This window comes from Octodon degus, unplaced genomic scaffold, assembly GCF_000260255.1.
Source record: "Octodon degus isolate 3935 unplaced genomic scaffold, OctDeg1.0 scaffold00048, whole genome shotgun sequence".
NCBI classification, from domain to species: Eukaryota; Metazoa; Chordata; class Mammalia; order Rodentia; family Octodontidae; genus Octodon; species Octodon degus.
Window position 1 is genome coordinate 7922803 of NW_004524624.1, and position 25193 is coordinate 7947995.

A 25193-nucleotide genomic window follows, 5' to 3' on the forward strand; every position below is an offset into this window, starting at 1 on the left:
AAAAAAAAAAAAAGCTTTATAAATGATATCTACAAACAAACCAGAAAGTGGGACTGTTACACAGGAAAGGTAGCACTGAAGAGGAACTATCAAGATAAGGCGCAAAGGTTGGATAAAACAAACAAAAGATTTTAAAACAACCAGTAGAGCTCTATGTAAGAAATTACAGAAAACCACATGCGTCGCTCAGGGTTTACTAGAGAAACATACAACACAGATACACATATGTATGAAAAATTAGAAGTTTGGCTTACAATGGTCAGCCAAAGAATTGGATGAGGAAGCGTGCAGAGGGGGTCTGCATCCTGGAGGATGAAGGGTCCATTTTAAGTCTGGAGCTCACAGTAGTGCCCTTGCAAGTTGTATTAGGAGGCTAATCAGTCTGCAACAGAACATTGAAGAGTCTATGATGAAGGCCAAAGAATCTATCCCAGAAGACAGAAGAGTCCTTGGTGGAAGCTGAGCTGTCTATACCGGAAACCAGGAGAAACCACCAAGCTGAAGATGAAAACTGGAGCTCCTCTGAAGAACCAGCAACTGGTTCTTCCTCCTTTCTCTTTTGTTGTTTGCAGGCTACCTGCCCTGGTGCATGGGGAGTGGGGCTTACACCTGCACCATTTCCGTTCCCTCCTCTTGCACAGAATGAATACAAATAAAGACTCTGGCCCCCTGCTGAGTCACTTAGCCTTCTAAACTTCTCAAATTGTTACAAGGTATCAACTCTAGCACCATGCTGAAGAAATAAAGGAAGGTATACTAATGTTTTGTCAAAGAAAATGTCAATGAGCAAGTAGCAATTAATTTTTTAAAAAGAGTTAAGTGGAAATTTTAAGAGTTTAAACTAGAGGGCTGTGCAGTACATTTGAATTGGTAGGGGAAAGAATCAGTAAGATAGATCAGTAGAGACCAAGCAACCTACAGGGCACAGAGGAAAAAAGGAAGGAAGAAAAGTGACTAAATGGAAAGGTCTAGGATGCTAGTAAGCACACTAACATGAGTAATGTGGCTACAGTGACAGGGCAGAGAACAAAGCAATGAGAAAAAATGAGTGAAATTTTCCAAATATAATGAAGAACATTCTGTTTAAAAAGGTCAACAAAATCAAACTAAGATAAACACAGAGATTCACATTCATACAACCATAGAAAAAGCACTGAGAAAAATAAGAAAAAAAAAACCCTCTCAAAAACAGCAAGAGAAAGATGATAATACTTACAAGAACATCCCCAAAATAGCTATAGTTGACTTTTCATTAAAAACAATTGACTGTCACTTTAAAAATGGTTGAAACAAAACAAAACAAGAATAACCTCACAAAATCAAGTTGTCAGTGAAACTTTTTCCATACATAAATGTCGATGGGAAAAATAGAGAATGAATAAATAAAGCCACAGACTTATAGGCCATTAATTTTTCATTTTTCTTTTTTTTTTTCCATGTATTTGGTGCGACCCTCCTGTTTTCAGCTTCCCCAGTGCTAGGATTAAAGGCATGCGCCCCCATGCCCAGTCTTGGTGGTTGGCTCAGCGCACTTGGAGGAGGGGCCAGCACAACATGGGCCATTAATTTTTGACAAGGGTGTAAAAATTTTTGACTCACTAAGGAAAACAACAGTCTTTAGACAAGTAATGAGAGGACAACTAGAAATCTATAAGCAAAAATTAAAGTTAATTCTAATACCTCATAATTAAAAATTTTTTGGAGCCAGAGAGATGGCTCAGTAGAATAAGCACTTCCCTGGCAAGAGCAAGGGCCTGAGTTCAATCCCTGGTTCTGCCAAAATAAATAAAGAAAGAAAGAAAGAAAGAAAGAAAGAAAGAAAGAAAGAAAGAAAGAAAGAAAAAAAGAAAGAAAATTTTCAAAATGTATCAAGGATCTGAGAAGCTAAAATAATATAACTCTAAGAAGAAATTCAATAAGAAAATCTTCTTGCTCTTAAGCAGAAACACAGTCTGGCTTCATGGAACCCTATTCTAAATATTTATATGACACATACCTTTAAGAGTCACTCAGTCTAAGGTGGTGAGGGACCACTTTACCTTAGAGGGTCCTGGGGCCTAGATGGAATATTACTTCCTTTCTGGAGAAGGTATGATTCTTTGGTTTGGAAATTCCAATGTAGATAGTACAATAGTCACATGTCAATTTGGGTAACCATTTCATACTTGTTTGGGTGTTAGCTAAATTATTTGGAGGGGATTACCAGTATGTGTACTGTTTGCACTTGACTAAGGATCTGCATACTGGATGTTAATTCTTTCATGGTGTTGGAATATTAATGAATGACTAAAGCCACAGGGTCATCTAGGGGCCACATGTTGTGCCGGTACCACCCTCAGGTGCACTGAGCCAGCCGTGGAGTCCGGGCATGGTGGCACATGCCTGTAATTCCAGCCCTGGGGAGGCTGAAAACAGGAGGATCTCTACAAGTTTGAGCTGTCCTAGTGAGACCCTGTACCAAATACATAAAAAAAAGTTTATAGATAAAAAGATAAATACATTTTGAACATCTAGCCATCCTGACAAATCACTGACAAATAATCAACACAAAATAAAATTTACAATGTGAAATATAACATTGAAAAAAATCAGGACTTCTTTATAAAATATAAAAATGAAGTATTTGACTTAAATTTGTTCTTGAAAGGAAGAGATTCATTTCTAGAACCTTTAACTTCTTTTTATGGAATTTTAAATGTTTTACCATGTTATGTTTATATGTCATATTAATATTCTTAGAGTTAGCTAAAGTTTCATGATCTACTTGCTAAAATTTCACGACTAGCTTTCTGAAAGTTTTTGACTGAAGGGACATAGGTCATAGGTCATATCATGAGTGGGATGGGAGGTAGACCAGTAAAAGGAAGAAATCAGAGACTGAATTGGTCTCTGAAAATAGACCACAGTCCACACCACGGAGCTAATGAGACTCCAGGAGGAGGAGCCCAAGGAATGCTCCCCAGGGACTCCTGTGCCCTCTGACCTTAGAGCACAAGACAGAACCATTTTCTCTCATCTGCTCCCACCCTTAGCCATGTGACTGGTACATGTTTGATTTGCAAGGACTTCAAGCAGCAGGACAATATGCAGCACCACAAGGAACAGTTTACAGCAACATGGTGGTGATCAGTTGTCTTTATTGCTGCATTTGAAGTTACGACCTGCTGCTAAGTGGACTGGGGATTTGGTTGGCACCTGCAGGTTTAGAGATATGACAGTAGAGAAAACAGACAGTTGTCAGAGTCAGTGGACAAGTTTTTTGGGAAAACATTCTGGTCTCTGGATCCCAAGACAAAAGCATCCATTATGCCAGAGCTCAGGCCCAGGAGAAGAAAGATAAAAAGTAAATATTTGACCACTTCCTTCATTCAAGTCTGCTTTTCTAGGTTCAGGATCATGTGCTTCAGCAGCAGCCTCCAGACTGCTGGCCACTGCCCCCTCCGCAGCAGCTGGAGCCCCCCGAGGGCTGGCTACAGCAGCTAGAGCTCCGGTGTCTGTGGCGGTGGGACCTGCGGGGCCTGTGGTGGCTCAGGCAGCAGCCACCACCCCCAGAGCTGCAGCAGCCCCCAGAGGTGGAGCCACAGCAGCCCCCAGAGCTGGAGCCACAGCAACCCCCAGAGCTGAAGCCACAGCAGCCCCCAGAGCTGGAGCCACAGCAGCCCCCAGAGCTGGAGCCACAGCAGCCCCCAGAGCTGACGCTGCAGCAGGAAGAGACCGGGGGACACTTAGGGGGACACTTGGGAGGACACTTGGGCATTTGGCACTTAGGAGGACACTTGGGGGTGCACTTGGGAGGGGGCTGGCACTGCTGCTGGTTCTGCTGGCAGGACATCTCCACCACTGGTCAAGTGTTCTGGAGCTGAGTGAGAGTCAAATACAAGTGAGACCCAAAATACAGAACTCTCCCTTATTGTCTTATTGCTAGTATTTATTTCCTTACATTTTTAAAGATTATTCAAGGTAAGTTGTAGAGAAATCAACTCTAAGTAGTTTGTCCAGTGCCTCCATCCTATTGCGTCAGATCATCAAGATGTTCTACCAAGTAGCAGTGCGCTATCTTCTCACAAACAAAGGACACAAGAACAACTATAGTTACCCAAATTCAATGTTCTGTGAGTAGAGAAGGAAAATTGGTGTTGGAAAAGTCTGGTTTAATCCACTTTTTACGATGCTCATAAATTTTAAAATGCCCAATCTGAGAGCCAGTTTAGAGCTGTATTTCTCCCAGGTAAGAAACAAATAAAGGTTCCTGGGCCAGAGATGTAGCTCAGCCACACAGAGCCTGCCTGAGGAGTGCGAGGCACTGAGTTCAATTACTGGTACCAAAAAGAAAAGAACAAAAAAGTTTTTGTTTTGGAGGAACATCCCAAATTCTTCTGTTTAACAGATACATAGTATTATTACATATATAAGAGATATATGGCAATTGCATACATATCTGATTATGCGTATTATAATCAGAATTTCAATCACATGAACTGGTTATTTCAAATTATTTTGTAAGTGGAGAAATTAGGCTCCAAGCTAATTGTGGCAGGAAAGGGGCAGCCCTAGCCCTTCTGCCCTAGGAAAACAAGATGTGCGGATGCACCCTCTGCATCCATTACCTTCTCTATTTGCCTCCTTGGAGCCATGGATTACAACTTGCTACTCCCGATTCAACTTTGGTGCTCGGGCACCAGTCCTGACCAACTAAAAATGCTTGATGAGGAAAAGGGCATCGGATCTCGAGCTTGTCAAACTCCCCAGGTTTGCACTATGGAGGAACCACAGTGCAGTCTTCAGAAACAGAATAGGATTGGTTTTCCAAGGTCAGCTTATCTGAAGGGAAGAATTCTTTTAACTTACCTTCAACTTGAGAGACTCAAAAGGATGCAGAACTAACTTGGTTGTTAGTATCGAGCACGGACCCAAATCATTTGGATCTCTTCCACCTTCCTAATCCCACCCCCGCTCTTCCTTTTTCTCAGGGCCTCTAGACCTTGTACCCCTTTGCCTTTGTAGCTACTCTCCCTCCTGCTCTGTGAAAATCCTTGTTTCTATTCCAGTGGAAACTTACCAGAGTCACAGGCAGAGTAAGGTCCATGGGCACCTCAGGACGTGAGCAGATGGAAGTGCTCTGGCCCCGAGCCCTCTCATCTTGGCCTTGGGATCAGCCTCCCAGCATGTGAGACAGAGCCTGAGCATGGGAGGACCTGCCTCCTGGCATCCACATGGTGCTGCCAGGTGAGGCCTGGGTGCGCCTCGCCTGTCTACATGCATGGGACTCAGAGGACCACATTCCAGTTTGGAATGTGAAAGGGGAGGTGGGTGAATTCTTGCGCTCACCTACCAAGTTATTCTCTTTGATGGTATCCATCTGTCAGTCTCTTTTTGGAGGGAGGCTTCCTCGGTCTTCTGTTACCAAAACTTGGAAGTGGAAAGGCTGAGATCTAGAACAGAAAGCATGAAGCAAATCAAAAGTATTACATACGTCCCACATTGTAATGTTGTAGAAATAACTTTGATTATTCTTTTCCAATTGAAGTTTTTTCTTATCCAATTGGGTTTTGACTGTGTTTGTCATTAAACTAGTCCTTAGTTAATAAATTTCTGAAAATATTCAATTCAGTTCTTTTAGAATTATTCTGAATTTTATACTTGGTGTTTTTTTTATTTATTTTCTAATGCCAACTTCAAAGGACATTAATAAATTATTTACTTTACTCATCAATTTCTTCTTCTGGTAACATATGTTGTTAAATAGTACTGCTCTTAAAGTAGTGCAGATAGTATAGTTGACTATTCCTCATAACTGGTAACTACCAAAATCACAAGATGAAAAAGCAAAATGCAATTAAACTTATTCATCTCCAAATAAAAACAATGCATGTAACAACTATTCATATAGAAACATGTAATGAACTTGAAAGAGAAATGACTGAATAAAAATTATATCACATATTACAGGAATAATATTAAAACAGCTGATATATGTGTTTTTCTACAATTTAATAAGAAATGTAACAACAATGGACAAGTGAGGTAAACAAGCAATATAATTTTTAGATGTATGTGACTAACAGATAATATATAAAGCCTAGGAAAACAGGGGCTTATTTTTATTTTCTACTGTAAAATAAATTTTTCATATAAATACGCAAGATATAAAATTTTTACAAACAAAAGTAGATACAGAAAGAGAGAGGCATTGTGGATAGAATATTTTTCTGAAGAAAATTTAGTCATTCATTTGTCCATTTATTCAGACAACATTTATTGGTGAGTAAAATAACTGAAATGAAGTGTACATATATTTTGACCAAGCAATTTCAACTGTCAAATATCTATCTATCGATCGATCTATCCATTATCTTTGATGGCAAGGCTCACACTGAGCTAAATTCCCAAGCTTTTTTTATTTCTTGTTTAAAAATTTTTGAAACAGGGCCGGCCTGATAGCTCAACGGACTAAAGCGCCTGCTTAGGCAGAGTGCAGCAGCCAGGGTTCGATTCCCAGCGTGCCATGCCAGCCCCACTCCTGGGGAGCGCTAAAACAGTGATTGAGGGTGGCACATGCCTGTAATCCCAGTGCTTGGGAGTCTGGAAACAGGAGGATCGATATGAGTCCCATCTATGTAGTGAGACCCTGTAGACCCTGTAGACCCTGTCCTAAATACAGGAAAATAAATAAATAAAAAATAGAAATAAAAATTTTGAAACAGAATCTTGAGCTTTCAAACTATCCAGATCAGGCTAAAAATTGTCATCCTCTTGTCCCAGCCTCTATAGTGCTGGAATTAGGAATCTGGGCCAGCACACCTGGCTCATAAGCCCTGCTTTGTGGAGTTTATTATACCAGTCTGAGAATATGAATTCTCAAGGTTGTCCACTGTGATATCTATAATTTGGAAACACCTTAATACTTAAAATATTTGTGACACATGCATAAACAAAAATATCATTTTTGATATTTAAGCATCCTTTCTCTTTCAAATAAATAAAATTGTTCTGTGATTCTATATTTAACCATAAAAAGGTATTTCTTGAGAGAAGCTGTTATGTGTTAACTAAAGTTGTTTTGTTGTTGTTGTTGCTTTTGCTGTAGAACATACACTAACAAGGATTAGAAAACATAATTTAAACACAGAATTGTTAGGGGGCCGGGGAGCTAGCTCAGTAGAATAAATGCTTGCTTGGCAAGCACAGGGTCTTGAGTTCAATCCCTGGTACCGCAAATAAATAAATAAATAAATAAATAAATAAATAATAAACAATCAAACACATGTGTTGCTTCACTATGGGGATATGTTCTGAGCACTGTGTTGTTTGGTGAGATTGAAAATGTGCCAAGATCCTAGAGTACACTTACACAGACCAGTGATACAGCCTACCGCACACCGGAGCTGTCCTGGGCTGCACACCGGCCCAGCATCCTGCTGTACCGGTCATTTTAACACAAGGGTAACAATGTGTGGAAAATCATAGGAAAGTTACAGCAATATGATGGAATCACAAGCAAGAAGTGGACCTTATCTGGGGCTTGCTGTGAATGGTGCTTAAAAGACTAGCGGTTGCTCTGGGCCAGTCAGTGGTAGCTGTGAAGGCCAGGGCATTATCATAAACTGCTGCAGCTGTTCTAAACGTTGTGAACCTAGGCTACACTCTCTTAAAAACTTCTTTGTTCAATAATACATTAATCTTAGTTTGTTATTACTTTATTCCCTTATAGACTTCTAATTATTTTTGCCTCTTTCATAAGAACACATGGATCGGAACACAAGCAGGTTCTAGCTGCACAAACATATTTTGTTTCTATTCTATAAATGCTTCAGTTAATTTTTAACTTTTCAAAACTTTTTTTTATTAAAAACTAAGACACAAACATGTGCATTTCCCTTGGCCCCCACAGGACCATCAATATCTCTGCCTTCCACTTTCACACCTTATGCCCCTGTCATGAGGGGCAGTGACATCCACACAGAGGAATCTTATATGACAATAATGCCTTCTTCTGGAGTTCCTCTGAAAGGACCTGTCTGAGGCTTGTGTCACTGTTTAGAAACAGGTCCATGGCAGTTTGATCGGTTTGTTCTTTTTTTTTCAACCATAAATTTGCTTGTAAGCAGATGATGCACTGCAAACATTCCTCCCCATTAGTGAGAATTCTTTAGTAATGAGGTTCATATTTTTAAACTTTTTAAGGACCTTGCTGAAGTTGGCAGCATATTCTGCTAAACCCCTCAGAACTTTTTGCATTTGTTGTTGTTGTTTTCTGCTGCCTTTTTCTCTCCATGCATTCCTGTTTGAGTTGCAAGCATTCCTCACTAGTCAACTTCTCAGGAACCTCCTCTAGAAGCTTTTCAGCATCATCCTGTCCCCATCCACACCCAGGTTACACTTGATTGCCTTCTCAACCACAGCCTTGCTGGCTTCTGCGGGTCTCACCCAGAGCAAATCTCTTGAAGTCATGGATGAACTTCCTGAATATCTTCTTCCTGATGCCACTCAGACATACACAGTTTGGTGTCATCACCCAAGCAAGATTCCTGACTTAGTCACAACAGTCATAAGCCTTCCAGAGTTGTGCCAGTATCTTCTCATTGTCCTCCTTGGTTCCAGCAATAGTCTCAGCCAGCATCCTCAGCAAATAGGTCTTAAAATCCTTTATAAATCTTGGATCTATCAGTTGGACCAAACACGTGGCATTTGAGAAGGCAGATCACTGTTAATGGAGAATGTGTGGGCACATTGCCAACAATAGGCGAAATCTATTATCCAGTCCTAATAGTTCTTATCCATTTCAATGGCATATCAATTCAAGAAGACATCTTGGAAGAGGAGCTCAGTTATGTTTTCAGTATCTGTCCTGCTGAAGTAAGCACAATCTCAGTTATTCTTAGCTTCTTGCTACTTCAGTACCTTGGGTGTGTGCCGCTGATGTGCTCAGAGGCCCTGGGGTTCTCACTGTACCAGGCCACAAAGGGCTCTTCATTGTACCCTGCAACATTGTCCCAAGCAAGGCTTATCTTATCTCTAAATGCCTTGAAATCTGGCATTGAATTGACCTCCTTGTGGATGAAAGTCTTTTTTGGCATTCGTTTCTAAAATAGGCAGTTTGTATTCACATTGAAGATTTTCTCTGGCAAGCAGTTTTCCTCCACACTAATGTATCTAGTTTCAAAAAATTCTTCATTATCCTCCACATCAGTACTCACAGCATTTCCTCTTGCTTCCTCATGATACGAGTAGCAGTTCCTAAACCTCTCAAACCATCCAGATCTAGCAGGAAATTCACTGTCATAGTCAAGCTCAACCTACTCTTTCAGGTCACAAACTCTACTTTGGCCATGGTCATCATAGCCAAAGGGATGTCTTTTCTCATCTGGGCTTTAGTTCAGGTCTTTAGAAGTTTCTTCATATCTGATATAGAGCATTCTCGATTATTTTGTTAGTCTCTTTCAAGAAAGCAGCTTTACCAGCTGCTGTCATTATGTTCTTGTTCACAATCGTAGCAACGGTGGAATCAGATGTGCCTGAGTAGGGAGCAGTCACCGTCACTTAGCCCTTATTTGCCTTTAATTTTTGTTTCCATGACATTAAGCTGGCATTGTCCTCAATGTAGAAACATGAGCAGTGAATTTTGTATTCACCAAAAAGCGCAAAATCAAATTTAACACAGGAAGAAATGGCACAAGCAAGAGATTAAAGAATTATGTAGTACCAATAGCATATTCTTCCCGAAAAACTCTCATTTTTAACAAGTGGGAGTAGAGAGCTGAGGGTAGAGTGGTGATGAACAGAGGCTGGGGCCGTTGGTGGGGGGAACATTGGAGAAAGGTTGACTAATGAGTATGAAGTTCTCCATAGATAGGAGAAAGAAGTTGTGTTATACTGCGCAGTAAGGAGACTACAGCTAAGAATAATGTATAATTTATTTTTTAAAGCTAAATAAAGTATTTTTCATTTAATTTTCTTTATTTGTTTACAGGGTCTTGCTATGCAGCTCAGACTCACAGTGATCCTCCTGTCTCAGTCTCCCCAGTGCTGTAATTACAGGCATGCAACACCACACCAGGTTTTGATAGCTGGTCTGGTTCACCTAGGATGCAGGGGCCAGCTGCATGCAGTACCAGGGATCAAAGCTGGGTCTTTGTTCTTGCCAGGCAGGGGCTTAGAATGCCAAAATATCTCCCCAGCCCCTGGAGTATTTTGAATCTTTTTACCACAAAGAATTAATAAACATTTGAAGAAATAGATACATTTATTCTACTTTGAACATTACACAATGTCTACATTGAAATATTACATGGTATCTCATACAGATATGTTATTTTTATGTATCAGTTGAAAATAAAAATGCTTTGGAGATATGATTTTTTTTCTCCTGAAGAGGAAAGATTTATACTGGTCATAATTTGTAGAAGTTTCAGTCTATAGTCAGCTGGCTCCAAGGAAAACCAACCTGGTGGAGATACATCACAGAGGAGAAAGAGCTCATGATATGTCAGGAGGAAGAAGAAAGCAAAAATTTAAAAAATGTTTAAAAATAAGAAAATAATGACAACAATACAATATAGTAAACTCATAAGCTAGAAGCATAGCTGTGTATTATCAAGAATGACATGCTATAGATAACTTTCTAGGCTGTAACTTACATGACTGGCAGCATAGTAGTTCAGTTTGCATCATCCTTACAACCAACACATGAGTAATGGATTGTGCTACAACCTTATAATGACTATGACATCACTAGGTTGTAAGAATTTTTCAGCTCCATTATATTATGGCACCACCATCACATCCTAGTCTGCTATCAACTGAGATGATATTTGTTACCTGACACATGACCGTATCTTAGCAACAAAAATAGGAGCTGTGTAAGAATATATACTGCTTATACTTAAAAAGTAGTACAAATGCAGAAAATTACACTACCTTATTAAAAAGTGTGCAAGTAGCTCATAATGAACAGAAAGCTATGTCATATCTATGGAATTGACGAAAGTGTTATCTTAAAGTTGTACATTTTGTCTGATTTCATGTAGTTTTAATAAAAGTAAAGGAATTTTATTTATTTATGTATTTATTTATTTTTTAATTTTTTTTGCAGAACCAGGGATTGAACTCAGGTGCTTGCGCTTGCCAGGGAAGCACTTATTCCACTGAGCCATCTCCCCGGCCCCGAAGTAAAGGAATTTTAATGGAACTGAGAAACCTGAATCTCTGTAAGTAAAACAGCAAAATCCCTGAAACAGACAGATCCTCTTGAAGAAAAAAGGAGAATAATAGGAAGAAGAATAATAGGAGGAAGAACAAGGAGAGAGAAAAAGAAAAGGGAAAAAGTCAGGGAACTTGAGCCAAACATCAAATAGAAGCATAAAAAACTATTACCATCATAACATACTGCCTGGGAGCTATTGTGAAGGGACAGTGTGGTGTGTGCGATAACTTAAAACTAAACTCATTACACATGGCCACTTGAAATGTGTCGGAGACAGGATTAAGAAAAGGTGCACAAAGGCAAATTTATTAAGTCATTTGGGCCAAATGTGTATCTATTTTGACAATAATTAAATGCCTCTACCTCACACCATGTAATGAAAACATATTCTATAAATCAACAACTTAATGCAGGAAGCAAATTTTAAATATTTATTAAACATTTTCAAAAAATTATTTAATAGAATAACCTTACGGACTTTAATTAAGCAAATACTTGTGTGCATATCAAAGGTGCATCATAAAAACATGAGTTTTATCATATGTAGGAAAATTAAATATTCCTTTATCAGAAAACATTACAAAGAGTGAAAAATATAAAATACAGGTTGTGTGAAGATGTTTTTAAACCACATAGTTGATTTTTTAACCTATTCATCTGTGGACAGATACATTGAATAATTGAATATCTTCGTTATTGTGAATGATGTGAATGATGCTGCAACAAACACAGGAATTTCAATATCTCTTTGATTTTCTAATTTTCTTTACTTTGAGTAATGCTGAGTAATGGAATAGATGATCAAATAGTACCTCTAAGTTGTGTTTTGAAACCCTCCACACTGCTTTGCATAAGGACTGTACTAACTGAATTGCCATTAATAATGTGTTTCACTTTCTTCAAATCCTCTGTAGCGCTTGTTTTTCTTTGATTATAGCCATCCTAACTAGGATGAGGTGTCATTTCATTATTGCTTTGAAATGACATATATTTTTCATGTATTTGTTGATTATTTTTATGTCTTCTTTTGAGAAATACTAACTCTAATAATTTGGGTATTTTTAAAAGTTGGATTGTTTGAAGTTTTTGCTTTTTGATGTTTTTGAGAGGTTTTTTTGAGATCGCTTTAGAGTCTATCAGAGGAATAGTTGGCACCTATTTCTCTAATTCAGCAAGTTCTCTTTTAACTTCATTGACAGTTGTCTTTGTTGTACAGAAGTGCTTTGATAATCCCTTTTATAACATCTTGATTTTGTGAATATGTTTTAGGGGTCTCAGCCAAAAATATTCATTCCTTATAATGATATCTTAAGTCATGTTCCCTATATTTTCTTCTTGTAATTTCATGTTTTACATTCAAGTTTATGATCCATTTTCAATTTTGTAACTGGTAAGACGCAGATGTGAAGTTTAGGTCTTCTGACCATTTTGTGTCTGTATATACAAAATAATTAGGATAGATATACAGCTCCTTTTTCTTAATTTGATGAGAAGAAAGATCTGTAGTAATAGTGTATGGACAGGATATCATGTCAGCATTTTGTGCTATGAAGAAACACTACAAAGACAACAATATGGAATGTATTAGTTATTGAAACTGTTCTACTAATCAATTTTGAAACTGTCTCATTGCAATTTGTTTTTCAATAAAATTAATAAAAAATAAAAATAAAATAAAATAAATTCTGAAAAAAAAGTTCAGCTCTTCTATCTGGCTATCCAGTCCTTCCAGCGCAGCTGTGGAAGACACCATCCTTTGTTAAATGTATTTTTTGGTGCCCTTGTTAAAGATAAGTTAACTATAGATTTACTTCTTGGCTTTTAATTTTTTTTTCTTTTGGACTCTGCATTGGATGTCACACAAGCACCACAGGGGTGGAGTGCTACAGTACGGCAGTGTGTTTTGAGTTCAAGTACGGAGGTGGTTCCAGCTTTGTTCTCTGTGCTCAACACTACTTCAGTCATTCAGGGTCTTTTTCATTGCCACATATATTTAACATCTTTGGTATTTCTGTGAGGAATAGCATTGATATTTGTATAAAATTATATTGAATCTATAAATTGCCTTTGAATAGTGTGGGCAACTGAAAACTGTTGATTCCTCTAATCATTCAACATCAAAAGTTCTTTTCTTTTGCATATATTTTATTTTATTTTTTTCCATAATTTTATTGAGAAACAAATAGCAATGAGACTGTTTCAGACCAACTTGGTAGGAGAGTTTCAATAATTAACACATTGCATACATTCTTCCTAGTGGTTAATTGCTGTACAAGATACGGACATGATATCTTATTTACAAATACCATTAGAACAAATTCCTCCATTAAGAGAATGAAACTATGTATCTATCCTAACCACTTTGAATACACAGATACAAAAAGAACATTCATCTGTACCCCCTTCTTTTGTTAAGTTCTGTCATTTGAATATTACAGGTCTGTTAACTCAGCAAAATATTCTAAGAGTCCAGTAGCCCATAATAGTATTGGGTCTTCCGCTTGACTGGCAATGTCAGAAATTGTTAACCTGAGTCCCCTACAGCTAAACATAACAGATAACAGCATGGCTTTACTTCTTATACTTCGTTTTTATACTTTTCTGCTGGATGGTTAAGACCAAGGTAAAGCAGGACCTATGCAACAAGAGTTGTAGCTTTTGGGTCTAACATCAAAAGTTCTTTTGGTGTGTGTGTGTGTGTGTGTGTGTGTGTGTGTGTGTGTGTGAAAAGATGCTATCATGTAAATTATAGTTAATATTCACTTTCTTGTTTAAATTTATTCCTGGATATTTTCTTTTATTTCATACATGTTGTTGTTAATGGAATTACATTTTTTTCCATCTAGTGTTTTTTTCTTAAGATTTAAATGCTGCTCATTTTTGTAGCTAATTTTGCATCCGGCAACTTTTTTCTCCTATTCTTGTCTGGTAAAATATATTTTTATATGTATGTATTTATATCTGTTTTCTTTGCATTTGATTGAATTTTTATATTTACTATGCTTTTCTCAATCCTGAAATAAGATAAATATTTGGTTTTGAGTAATTCTTTAGTAATGATTTAATTTTGCCAAAAACTACTTAAACCCTCACAACTCGTCCTGGAAAACAGTGCTAAATGAGGGTTTAGATTTTTTCCAATTAAATTCTAAAATTCTAAATACTGAGTAACTATCTTTTCTCCATTGATAACTAGCTCCTACTTTTTCCTATTTTAAATCCTTATATAAATGATATTGATTAACTTTTCTGACTTGTAACGTGCTTCATGTTTGGGGGTTAACTAGGTGAAAGGTATGGCCTGGAGGACAAGTGCTTTAGTGACTAGGGCATGCGGGATGTGGGAAGCAAAGGGAGAAAGGTGGACTTCCTAGGACCACGAGCTTGGGATTCGATTCGGCCTCTTCATTTGTTCACAGGGAAAAGACCTCAGGTGTCTCCCTGAGTTGAGGCATTAAAGAGAACTAGGGTCTGAATGTTCAGAACTAGGGCTCAACATACTCAAAAAGTATGTTGATTTTTCAAAAAAAAAAAAAAAGTTGATTTTCTGCTTCCTTTGTAAGAATGGGTCAAATGAACACTTCCTGTTGCCAGATATGGATCACAGTACAGAACATAAGTGGCCTCTGCCATTTTAGCCCTTGCACCGAGAAGGTTTTGTAACTGGGGTTGAGTTTGGAGTGATGTCTCTGGAAAGGTGTAACTCACACCTCAAAGAGGAGGGACTCTAAAAGTCATGAAAGAAGAGGAATCGAATTCGATTCTGTTACCTAGTTGTCCCCATATCAGATGAAAATGTGTATCAGCATGTAAGACTGTTCTTATCTTCCAGATTTTTATTCAAATGCCAGAAAAGCACTAAGAAAGCTGGGGGAGCAGCACAACTTTCAGGTAGAAGAAGCAGACTCCATCCTTTTGCTGAGCTCGACCAGTCAGCAGGAGCAGGAATTTGACACTGCATGTCATTGGGAGCCACTTGTGGGACTGGTGTGGCACACCTCTGAGTGTGTTTGAATGAATCGTGGACATGTGGCCTTGGCTTCTATAGGTGGTCCTTGCCCCTTCCTCTCTGGCAATCTTGCCCTAATATGCTTCCCAGCTCCCACGAACTGAACCTCTTCACCCTGCTACACTTCTCCACAATCATGTGTCTGTCCTGAAGCCAGCCATCTGTGGATTGAATCTGCAAAACCAGGAGCCCAGTGAACTTTTTCCTTTTCTAAGTTGTGAGTGTCAGAGATGGAGTGTCCTGCAACTGCAGGAAAGCTGACTCATGTGATAAATAATATTGATGATAATGTACAGAAAAAGAAACACTGATGTGCTATTACTGGGAATGTAAATTAGTACAGCCATCCTCTCAGAGCCTAAAAGTAGAGCTACCACATGGTCCAGTTATATCTCTGTGTGTATCTGAAGGAACTGATGTCAGCATCCTATAGGGATTTCTCTATGCCCATGTTTATCATGGTCCTAGTTACAGTCGGCAAGATGGAATCGGCTATCAACAGATGAGTGAAGAAAATATGGCCCATAAACAAAATGGAGTATCATTTGGCAATAAAGAAGAAAGAAATCATGTCATTTGCAGAAAAATAGGAGCAATTTTTACATGCAAACATGCCTGGAACTAGAATAATTACACAGGTACTAGGTGGGAAATCTGTATTTTCAAAATGGGTTTATGGGCTTCCTTTCTTCCTTTCTTTCCTTCCTTCTTTTCTTTTTTTAATAATTTTATTGAGAAACAAATAGCAATGAGACAGTTTCAAAACCAATTACTAGCACAGTTTCACTCATTAATACATTGCATATTGTTGTCTTAGTGGTTATTCATTGTACAAGATGCAGACATGATATCCTGTCCACAAACACTATTAAAACAAATCTTTCTATTCAATGATTCAAGAGAATGCAGCTGTGTGTCTATCTTAACTATTTTGAACATACAGATACAAAATGATCCTTCATTTATATCCCCTTTTTTTTGTTTAGTTTTGTCAGAGAAGGGTATTCCATTGTCATTTCCTTCTTTTCCTCATACATTTTCTTTTAATTTTTTATGAATCCATGTGCAAACACACACATGTGCTTGTGTGTGTGTGTGTGTGTGTGTGTGTGTGTGTGTACAGGTGAAAAGATGCTATCATGTGGTGGGGTCAGAGGTAACTCCATGAGATCACAGTATGACAGGAATATAAAAGGAGAGATTAAGGCCCTGCAATAAAGGAGTTTTGTTTGCAAGAAGATATTTTAGACTTGGGCACAAGAAATGCTGATTTAAGCTTGCTGATACATGACTAACTGAGCTGGGAAACTTCTCTGTCCTATAAAGGTGCCCATTCATTCACAATTTTTTTCCATAATTTTATTGAGAAACAAATAGCAATGAGACAGTTTCAAACCAAATTGGTAGGACAGTTTCAATAATTAACACATTGCATACATTCTTCCTAGTGGTTAATTGCTGTACAAGATGTGGACATGATATTCTATTTACAAACACCATTAGAACAAATCCCTCTATTCGTTAAGAGAATGTAACTATATATCTATACTAACCACTTTGAATACACAGATACAAAGTGGACCTTCATCTGTATCTCCTTTTTTTGTTAAGTTCCGTTATTTGAATATTATAGGTGTGTTAACTCAGCAAAATATTCTAAGAGTCCAGTAGTCCATAATAATAATGGGTCTTCCACTTCTCAGGCTTAAATGTGAATGAACGGTTCACTGGCAATTTCAGGTCAACAATTTCTGACATTGCCAGTCAATCATTCATTCACAGTTAAGCCTCAGTGCTCCTGTGTCCTTTTATGTCCAAGGTCACCTCTTACAGGTGACCTGTGAGGATAATAATGGCCACAAAGAAGAATAAGGTCCTTCTAAAAGAAACATTACACATATTCCTTGTTTTACTGTTTTATTAATCAGTCAAATTTGCAGTGTAAGAAGTAAAACATGGAAAAAGCTGTAATATTTAACAGGGAAATGTGGAGGGCAGATGCAAGTTGGAGTCCACTTGACACAAAGCCAGTGGACAGAGATCAGGAGAGATGTGAGTCTTTAGAACACAAGGAGGATAGACAAATCTCAAGTTAGGTCTTCCATGAAACTTCTCAGTCCTTGAGGCAGATTGGCAAGATGGTATCAACTGCAGTTTGCTGTCCTGAGTGTTGCTCTTCAAAATTAAGGATCCTCTTCAGCAGCAGCCTCCAGACTGCTGGCCGCTGCCCCCTCCACAGCAGCTGGAGCCCCCCGAGGGCTGGCTGCAGCAGCTAGAGCTCCGGTGTCTGTGGCGGTGGGACCTGCGGGGCCTGTGGTGGCTCAGGCAGCAGCCACCACCCCCAGAGCTGCAGCAGCCCCCAGAGGTGGAGCCACAGCAGCCCCCAGAGCTGGAGCCACAGCAGCCCCCAGAGCTGGAGCCACAGCAGCCCCCAGAGCTGGAACCACAGCAGCCCCCGGAGCTGACGCTGCAGCAGGAAGAGACCGGGGGACACTTAGGGGGGCACTTGGGGGGACACTTGGGTGTTTGGCACTTAGGAGGGCACTTGGGGGTGCACTTGGGAGGGGGCTGGCACTGCTGCTGGTTCTGCTGGCAGGACATCTTGGTGAATGTTAGTTTAGAAGCTGAGAAAAGTCAAATCCACATTAGATGTGGGCAACACGCCCCACCACCACTCTCATCCTTTCTACTGCACTACTACTAGGCATATTTTCACTTCAGTGTCAGTCATAGGAAACAAATTCCCAGCACTACGGTCCTCGCTAGGAAGACGCCATCATTTGCCAAATAGACAATCATATCAAATATCGTTGTAAGGCGAAAAACACAGTTTTATGTCATCTGACTATTGAAATTATTCTATAAAGACTAATCAGACTAAAAGGAAATAAATCCTTAATAGAAAAACTACCCTCAATCCCTGGTACCGCAAAAAATAAAATAAAATAAAAAAAATAAAAACCCTGTCAACACCCTAATTAGTTCCACATCCAGACATATGCAATCAGACTCCAAATGGCCTGTGGCCATTTCCCGACTTGCTCACTCTACAAAGCTGAAGCCAAGCATAAATGAAGTTCTGCGCTGAAGACCCTTGACTTATAGCCCAACCCTGATGTTCTCATAAACAGCACCTCTTCCTTAGTCTAGAGATTATTTTACTTCCTGTGTCCTTTCAACTGTGAAGCTCCTAAAGTATCTTACCAGGCCCTTTCCCATGCCCACATGTGCATCAACCTCCAAAAGAGCTCCTTGGGGCCAAATTGCTCAGCAGATTAAAGCACCTGCTTAGGCAGATGCAGAGGCCAGGGTTTGATCCCCGGCATGCCATGCCAGACCCACTCCCCAGGGCACGCTGAGACAGTGATTGAGACTGGGCGTGGTGGCGTGGGCCTGTAATCCCAGCTGTTAGGAGGCTGAACACAGGCAGATCACTACAACTCTGATTTACATAGTGAGAGCCTGTAGACCCTGTACTAAAATACAAGAAAAAAAAAGAGCTCCTTGGAGTATCTCCTTGTTTTCAGAATTCCTGTCCATAGTCAGACACTGCAGTTTTGTCTCAAGCTCAACTAGCTCTCTGAAATTCTTGTAGGCCATCAGCCAGTATTTTCATTGCCTCCTCCTAAGAGTTGCAAATCACTGAGAGGATTCTCAGAGTCCAAGGAGGAATCACAAGACTCCCTTTATTCTCCTAGTAGCTCCATTGCTTCTTGCTTCAGCCCTCAAGGTACTTCCTGGCTTGCCCTCGGCTCAGGTCTGAGAATCTCCTTAAGGAATCCCTGCTCCAGATCCCAGGGGACACTTACCAGAGGCGAGGCACTCAGGGTTTGTGGACACCTCAGGAGGTGAGTGGGTAGAAATGCTGTGTCCCTGAACCCTTTTATCCTGGCCTCAGGCTCTACCTCAGCATGTGACACAGAAGGAAGACAAGGGAGGACCCAGCTCCAGCCTCCCACATGATGCTGTAACTGATGATGACTGAGTGCTCCTCCCTCTGTGTGGCTCAGGGCAACTCTACCCTCCACACCACCTATCTCTCCTAGAATTTCCTGACCTTCCAAGCTCATTTCTGTAGTTGTTTGATCTCCCAAAACTTTTTGTTGCATTTTCTTGAAGCTCTGCTTTGCCCTCTGCATTTTGAGCAATAAAGTCACATGAAAACGTGCATTTCACCAGATTTTAGGTCTGCTTTGATGTAAAAATCACAAAATCCTCTAAATATCTGTGTGGCCCAGCCTGAGAGAGAGAGAGAGAGAGAGAGAGAGAGAGAGAGAGAGAGAGAGAGTGTAAAACCATGTGTGTCTATTCACTCCAGTGAGAGCTGGGATTAGGAGTCAGACAAACCTGGCTCTACCATCTTTGAGCTGTGGGACTTTGTGAAAATCAACCAGACTTCTCATTGTGTTTCTTAATTACTGTAATAGAAGTCATGAAGATTGGGCCTCAGGATGCTGTGAAGAATAATAGGGTCATGGCTGAATAGTGCCCAGCCTGTGACACAGTAGCCACTCAAGAGGTAACAGCCTATCGGCAATGAGAAAAGAATGAATGCACGTGTAGGGTTTAGATCACAGCAGTTTTCCAAGACAGAGACATCGACTTTTTAAATGGTCATTTTCCAGCCAAGAACTTTCATAGATTGTTGTGTGGAAACACTTGGGGGAAGAACCATATTGTGTAGCAAAGGAGAAAGTGCTGTCCAGGGCCTCACGCATTAGAAGAGGACACACTTTGTGGATAAACAAAGAGGAGAAGAGATGTGAGGTGGTTCATGTCTGGGGCGCTTTTGCGGGGGAGGGACCCTGTGGATCAAAACCGGAGTAGAGGAGGCAGGGCTGCTCTAAAGAAAGGAGAGGCTAAAATACAACACGGACTGCTAGTGCTTCTGCTTCATTTCTACACGGACAAGAGCTCTGTCTGAACTCTTTTGCTTATGTTTTGTTTTTCATTTAAACATTTTTAGATTAAGAAAAATCCTAACAACAATTTGGCATATGATGGGTAACCCTTCCATATTACAAAAAAGAAAAAACAATTAAGAAGTCATCTGATGAAGACAAAGGAAATCTAGAAGTAATTATGTGAAGAAAGTTTTCCCATCAGAAGTCTCCAATATAACCTCCTTGAGCACAGAATGAAGCAGATATTTAGTGACTTTAGCCAAAAACCAGGTCATAATGGGCAGGGAGACACAAGATCTAGGGAACTGCGTGCTTTTATGACACTTGGCTATTTTAGAGTACAATGCTTACCTGATAATATCTGTGAACCTATATGTGTATGCATGCAGACATAGCTACACAGACATACAGGTATAGTAATATAAGCGGTCCTATTACCAAGGCATCAGATATCTCAAACTGTGCTCTGCCCTAAAGCTACATACGCTCCCATCTGTGTAGTTTCTCATTGATGCTAATCTTTGTTGAAATCCCAAAATTACTCCTCCTCACCATACTCTACTCTAGAAATACCCTTGACCTTCAGAGAAGGAAGTCTCCCTCAGGGCTCCACGCTGTACTCCTGACCCAGACCTTTATCCTTTGACTGACAACCAACTTCTGTGCATCTTGGGCAACTTCTTCAGCTGCCACATTTTAATCCCATTTGTTCTATTGTGATACATGTGACATATCTTAAAAATGAGATTCTGATAAACCTTTTGACACCACAACTTGAACCTTATGTTTCAAATTTCCCATTAACAAGGAATACAAGATTTTGTATTATAGGTTGGGTCTCAGACTTCTAAATATTTTCCCACTAGCAATAATATGATGTCACACTTTACAAGAAGCTGTTCTGTGTGACGTATGTCATCCTCACAGGGGACCACACTCTGAGACTGACACAGTGATGTGAGCTGGCCACATCGCCCTGCAAGGATCTGGCACCATGTTACCTGGTATGATACTTGCTCAGGTTTCCCAATGGACTTAGTTATGGGGAAGTAGCCAGGATGTCGTTGCCTTACGCAGAAGCCCAGTTCCTGAGTCTTGGGGTGATGGGAGGTCATCTGGCTCATGCTTTTGTACTGAGACAGCCCAGCAACTGGGCTCTCCGTCCACCTGGACTTGGGTGACATCAGCATTACAGTGATCACATCACTGAAGCTGAGCCTTTGACCTGGACTTCAGCTATGAATGGCTTTGAGATGATCTATCTACTTAGCCAAGGTTTTCTGAGGTCACTACTCATCCAACCAGTCTGTCCTTATTTTTTTTATTCTCTGATCTATCTAGAAAACCACAGATATCACTGCTGAGTTTCTAAGCCAGCAAAGCATTAAATCATTTTCAATTTTCTTCCTCTGAACCTCTAACTAGCATGGAAATGAGTTTAATTTTTTCTCCCCCAGAAAATCTTTTAAATTATATTTGGTGAATGGTCCTCTAAAAGCAATAGACAATACAGAAATCATTTAAATTATTAAGTCATGAAAGTGACAATGTCAGTCATCTTTAACATTTTAAAGTATGCCATACATTTTAACAATATATAGCGGCCAGAGAGATGGCTCAGTGGAATAAGCACTTCCCCGGCAAGCGCAAGGGCCTGAGTTCAATCCCCGGTTCCACAAAAAAAAAAAAAAAAAAAAAAAAATATATATATATATAGCATGGATAAATTAAATTATTTTAAAGCAAAATTTACATGTCAGCAAGTAACACATATAAGGCAAAAGGTGAACAGTCAAATAGAGAAAAATGCAAAATACATGTGACATAAATAATTAATATCACTGTTGGGCTGGGAAGATAGCTCGGCAGTCTCAGCTCCTGTCTGGCAAGTGCAAAGACCTGGGTTCGACCCTCAGTACCATATGCCAAGCTGGCCCCATACCATGCTGGTCACCAAAACCAGGAATTGTGGTATAACCTATAATCCCAGCCTTGGGGAAGTTGAGACGGGAGGATCACTACAAGTCCGAGTTGCTTAGCAAGACCCTGTACCAAGTAAATAAATAAATAAATCTTTAAAAATATTGATATTACTGTTGTATGAATAAATCCTCACCTTAAAATCACATAGAAATAAAATAAAGCTAAAAGGTAAAAGATAGATAATCTGTTGTCTTACACACACACACACACACACGCACACGCACGCACACACACATGCACACACACACACACACAGGTGCACATACACACACAGGAAAGATGGTCCATTTTACTAACAGTCAAACTGTTACAGAAAACAGAAATGCTGAAAGGACACCCAGGATTTGGAGGCAGGTCTATCTTATGTTGATGGACACTGATGGGGCTCATTCCCTAAATATGAGGCCCTGATCTCTGGTGGTCTTGAGCTTTCATATGATGCACAAGCAGGAGATGCAAAGGAGAGACAGAACAGCCTGGAGGGTGAGATCATCTGTTAGAATGTCAGATTAATGGCTGTGGAGCTTGTTGCAATCAGACATCCTGCATGTTTGGTCTTACTCTGATAGCTATAGGGATCAAGGAAGTAATTATGGAACCAGGGAGTAGTTACAGAACGAAGTAGTTTCAAAAAGAACAAAATTTACAAAGAACAATTTCTCTTGCACAAATTTTCCCTTTCCAAACAAAGGAGGAGGAAGAGGAGGAGGATGGGGAGGGGGAAGAGGAAGGGAAGGGGGAAGGGAGGGGGAGGGGGAAGGGGAGGGGAGTGGAGGGGGAGGAGGAGGAAGAAGAAAAGAAAGAGAGAGAGAGGGAGAGAGAGAGAAAGAAAGAGAGACAGAGAGAGAGAAAGCAAGCCCTTGTACTTGGGAAGGGGCTGGCGATACAGCTCAGCAGCATAAGCATCTGCCTGGCAAGCACAAGGTCCTGAGTTAGATCACCAGTACCGGAAAAAAAAAATTCATTTATGCATTCAAATAAGGATGATTATAACGCTAATTAAATTGAGGATGGGGTTTTCCCCACTGCTGCCTGGGAGCAACGGCAGAGCTCTGTACCTCAGCCTGCGGTACAGGACACCATGTACCGCATGGTGGTACAGTGACACCATGGAGGGCAGTGGGGGCAGTAGCAACAAAACCACTCGGGCTTAGCCGGCTTTTTTGGAGTGGGCGGGGCTGGTTACTTGCATGCAGATTTGGCTGGGGTCCTGCTAACTGGTACAAACCCTTTGTCTCCTTATTTAAATGTGGATCCACAATATCTTGTGCAGGATACCAATGAGTTTATTTTACCGACTGGAGCTAATAAAACCAGGGGCACGTTTGAACTGGCCTTCTTCACCATTGGAGGATGTTGCATGACTGGGGCTGCATTTGGGACAATGAACGGTCTTCAGCTAAGATTGAAGGAAACCTAGAACATGGCCTGGTCCAAACCAAGAAATGTACAGATGATGAATATGGTGACTAGGCAAGGGGCATCGTGGGCCAGTAGTCTAGTTTCTCTGCCTTTACTCTATAGTGCATTTGGTGTCATCATTGAGAAAACACGAGGTGCAGGAGATGACCTGAACACGGTGGCAGCTGGAACCATGACGGGCATGTTATAGAAATGTACAGGTGGGCTTCGAGGAGTTGCATGAGGGACTCTGGCAGGCCTGACACTTACCAGCCTGTATGCGCTGTGTGGCAACTGGAAGCACATGAAAGGCTCCTGGCTCCACCAGGCACTCTGAAGATTTTGCCAACTCACGGAGGATACTTGTAGAAGTCATCCAGCTAAAAAGTCAGTCCAGATTTATTTTCTCCTGCCAGAATGCATTTGAAAAATTGGAGATTCTGATTTGCTATAATGAAGATCATGGATAACACAGATACCCAAGAACCAGTGGCCCTTCTTGCCCTCAATAAGCTGAAGCCAAAACCCTTTGGTAGCTTACTGAGTAAGGTGGGAGATGATCTTAGATCTACCCGTTCTCTCTCCTCCTCCTGAACTGGAAAGCCACTTACTCCCAGAGTTCAGGTCATGATTATTGTCAGTCATGAGATTTGTTAATGACCTGAAATTGTAATACTGCCCTGTACTCTAAATAAAGGGTGAAATAGAACCAAAAAAATAAAACAAAATAAAATAAAAAATAAACTGAGGATGTGTGAGAGCCTGTGATTGTGTATATTCATATTTTGGGGTGACAACACAAAGCAGCACAATTGTTCTGAATGTCAGGATATGAGTATCGATGTGTCATGAATTTAGACCTGAGGAGGGTATCCCTTCATTTAATAATTATTTCTCTTAATATTTATACAAGAAATATAAAAGTTATGATACAGGAGAGAAGAAAGTAAAGAGTATTTTAGATAATAAAAGCTCAGCAAGATAGCAGAATATAAAATCAATATGTAAAATACAAATTATACACAATGATACCAGCAAACCTTAGGAATGCTAGTTTCATAAGCGAACCATAAGTAGATACCAAATAAAGTTTTGATAAACCTAAATATCTAAGTAGTCTCAGAGTATGTCCCCATACATTACTGAGAGTAACTCCACAGTGAAGAAACCTGGAAGACATCGCCTTTAAACCAATTGGTCAAACTAACACCTTCAGGGATGGGGCAATTAGTCACGTGAGACTTGTTGTCATGGCCTGAGGACACAGGACCGTTTTTGTGGGAGCCCTACAGAAATGCACAGTCTGAATCTAATTTAAAAAGTCATCACACAAACCTAGACTGAAGGACATTCTACCAAACCAGTGGTTGATTACAAAAGGTCAACTTTGTGAAAGTTAAAGACTGAAGGTTTCTCATATATCGGAAGACACTCCCAGATCATAACAATTAAATGCAATTTGGATCCTGCATTGGATTCTTAACCATTAAATAACTTTTTAAAAAGTTTACCACCATCATGGGCCCGGGGAGATAGCTCAGTAGAATAAGCTCAGGGTCCTGAGTTCAATACCTGGTACCACAAAAAAAAAAAAAAAATTACCATCATCTTAATGAAGGTAAAGGCAATGAGAGTGAATGTAAGTTAGAAGACAGTGGGGAAACACCCCAGGAGAAAAAAGAAAGAAACAAAA

General features: G+C 40.0%; 1 pseudogene; it reads left to right on the forward strand.

Annotated features, from left to right (window-relative positions):
* The first annotated feature begins 23208 nt into the window (after positions 1-23208).
* Positions 23209-24149, forward strand: LOC101559938 (annotated as a pseudogene).
* Positions 24150-25193: the final 1044 nt, after the last annotated feature.